Here is a 3,804-nt window from a genome sequence, read left to right on the forward strand (position 1 = left end):
CATACTCGCCTCCAGCCCACATGCATAATGTTGATCTATCTGCAGATGATGCATTGGAGTTTCCAGATCTACCACACAGAACGCGTGATCATACGAGTTCGTTATTGGATTCGAGTGAATTTGAAGTTGGTAAGGAGTTTTCCAATAAGGATAGTTTTCTTGGTGCATTGAAACAACATAGCATCAATAACAGTGTTAACTACCACGTGGTTAAATCTAAATCTGATAAGTTTGAGGCGAAGTGTGCAGTGCAAGACAGAAGTTTTTCATGGAAAATCTACGCCTCATTGAGGAAAAGGACAGGGTTGTGGGAGATAGAAAAGTATGAAGGTCCACATACATGTGCTGCAGGTACAGTATTTAAGGTTTTTGAATAATACTGTTATTATATAATGTTACATTATTTAACGTACTTCATTGACATGTATTTCACAAGATCATCCCAAGATGGATTCGGCTATGTTAGCTAGCTTAATACTACCCACGGTGAAGGCAGATCCTAGGACTTTAGTGCCAGTTTTAATTGCCAATATTCGTAACCAAATGGGGTACACACCCTCTTACCGCAAGGCTTGGATAGCTAAGCAGAAGACTTTGGAGAAGATGCATAATGGGTAGGACGCTTCATATAATGAAATATGGCAGTGGTGTCAAGTGCTAGAGAGATACGTCCCATGTTGCATAACAGACCTTCAAACAGAACCTGCATACTACAACGACCGATTGCTCCTTGGATGCCAAGTATTTAAGCGTCTCTTCTAGAGCTTTAAGCAATGCCGAGACGCATTTGCATATTGTAAGCCATTGGTACAAATTGACGGTACCTTTATGTACGGTAGATATACCCATCGGCTATTGCTAGCAGCCGCACAGGATAGTAGTGGAAGAATCCTTCCAATTGCATTTGCAATAACACCGGGGGAGTCAGCTGATGACTGGGATTTCTTTATTTCTAGGTTAAGGATGCATGTTTGCCCCCAACCTGATATATGCGTTATATCGGATCGAGGCACCGGGATACTAGCTGCAATTGAGCGATAGGGAAGCCTATAGCATCGCACACACCATCGGTATTGCCTAAGGCACATTGCTTCCAACTACAACAGGTAATATCCATCTAAAGGTGAGCGATGGCAAGTGGCCAACATCGGTATTTGACTTTATCTCTATTAATATAATTTCGTTTGGAATATTGAATTTATTTTAAATGGAAAAGTGGTATGTAATTTTTTCTATCAACTTATATTGGCAGGGTATGAGATAAGTAAGGACCGTTTTCATGATATGTTGGCAGTTTTCCATTCAGTTAACGAAGAGGGCCATGACTACCTATGTAATATACCTTTCGAACAGTGGACACAAGCATATGATGGCGGCTTACAATATGGTCACATGACCTCAAACCTGACCGAATGTATAAATTCTGTTCTAAAAGGAACACGTCATTTACCGATAACATCAGTTGTGCGAGAGACATATTTTCGTTTAGCGGCACTATTTCTGAAACGAGCAGCGAGTTATGCAGGCGAAATGTAGGGAGGCCATATATGGTGCGCAAAGGTATTGCAAGAAATTAACAAGGCGAAGGCACGGGCGAACACTATGCACACAGTGTCTCACGATCGAGACAACTTATGGTTTCGTGTGACAGAGTTTGACAAACCGCACCAAGGTATTACTGGCGGGCAATATCGTGTACACTTAAGAAATAGGACTTGCGATTATGGGAGGTTTGACGCACTTCGTTACCCATGCGCTCATGTAATTGTAGCTTGTCAAAATCTTCGTCTGGATCCCATGAGCTATGTCGACGACATGTACAAATTGGAATACATGTACAACGTGTGGAGACACATATTCCCACCGGTCCTAGATGAGCGTAAGTGGCCCTTTATATCGCTTGCTCCGTTTAAGATGTTACCGAATAGAGAGTTGCGGCGTAAACCAAAGGGTCGACCTTACTCGACTAGAATACGCAACAATATGGATATCCGAGAAACAACCAATCAACAGAAGTTATGTGGATGGTGTAGGAACCCAAGCCATACAAGTAGATCATGTCCAAATCGCAATAGTTAATAGTTGTTGTAATTGTCAATATGTTGTATTATTTATATTTTATTACATGAAATAATATAAAAATATTCAAAATATTGCTTTATTTAAAATAATTTTCATTTTATTAAAAATATAAAAGTAAATTATAATTACTTTATTTAAAACAACCTTTTATATATTATCACATGAAATAATATAAAAATATTCAAAATGTTGCCTTATTTAAAATAATTTCCATTTTATTAAAAATATAAAAGTAAATTACAATTACTTTATTTAAAACAACCTTTTATCTAATTACATGAAATAATATAAAAATACTCAAAATGTTACCTTATTTAAAATAATTTCCATTTTATTAAAAATATAAAAGTAAATTACAATTACTTTATTTAAAACAACCTTTTATCTAATTACATGAAATAATATAAAAATATTCAAAATGTTACCTTATTTAAAATAATTTCCATTTTATTAAAAATATAAAACTAAATTACAATTACTTTATTTAAAACAACCTTTTATCTAATTACATGAAATAATATAAAAATATTCAAAATGTTGCCTTATTTAAAATAATTTCCATTTTATTAAAAATATAAAAGTAAATTATAATTACTTTATTTAAAACAACCTTTTATCTAATTACATGAACTAATATAAAAATATTCAAAATGTTGCCTTATTTAAAATAATTTCCATTTTATTAAAAATATAAAAGTAAATTACAATTACTTTATTTAAAATAACCTTTTTATCTAATTACATGAAATAATATAAAAAGATTCAAAATGTTTGTACAAATATATTTAAATAAAATCAATGTCCGTGCTTGGTCGGATTCAGTGCCACATGGAGGTCGCCGACGCGATTCTGCTTGGATTCCTCCTTTGTCTAGCTTCCGGCAAGGGTTGTGCTTGCTCCGGCGAGGATTCTGGTTGTGGGTGTTGGGAGGATGACCCTCCTTGATAGAATAGTGACTGTAGAGGTGTTTGCATCATTAATGGCGGAGGTGTTTGAAACCCATAAGGTGATGGGGATTGGTAAAAAGAAGAGCTCCCCGACGATCCCTCCTTCGATTCCTCGTGCGACGGCTGCCTATAGATCAGCGGTCCACTTGGAGTAATCTGAAATGGAGATGAACCGGGCCATGCATTCCAACCTGCAATAGGACTAGAAAAAGGAAACATATAAGGGCTAGGGTACATAAAAGGGCTAGGATACGTACCTGGCATCATCTGAAGAGGCTGTGCTATGGGTGTCGACGGTTGAACTGTTGGGCCCGGTGACTGTGTAGGTCCTATTGCTGGGCCGGGTGATTGTGTGGGCACTGTTGATGGGCCTGTGTTGTCGTCCCTTCTTCTAGGATTTAAAGGGCCACGTCGTTCCTTTTGGACATGCAATTGCCCCTGCCTCTCCTCTTCTGACAGTAAATATGGCTTGCCATGGATCCTAAACCATGGCATGTATTCCGGCACGTATGCCAACTCTGGAACAACGATCGGTTCCCGAGTAGGTATATAATCATAAAGATCTTGCCACATTTGGATATAGTGTGACCAGAATCTCGGCTAATCCATATGCAATTGCCGTAAGTCGATTTTGTGATGATCATCCAACACCTTAGGTGCCCCAGGAATCGGTTGTCAGAATCCAAATTGTCGCAATACTCTGTCTGATTGGTGTATCTCCACAATAGCAAAGTTGACCAATGGGACCTTCACGTGCCAAGTGTTCGGATTTTGC

The sequence above is a fragment of the Gossypium arboreum genome, chromosome 3 (assembly GCF_025698485.1).
Source record: "Gossypium arboreum isolate Shixiya-1 chromosome 3, ASM2569848v2, whole genome shotgun sequence".
In the NCBI taxonomy this organism is placed as follows: Eukaryota; Viridiplantae; Streptophyta; class Magnoliopsida; order Malvales; family Malvaceae; genus Gossypium; species Gossypium arboreum.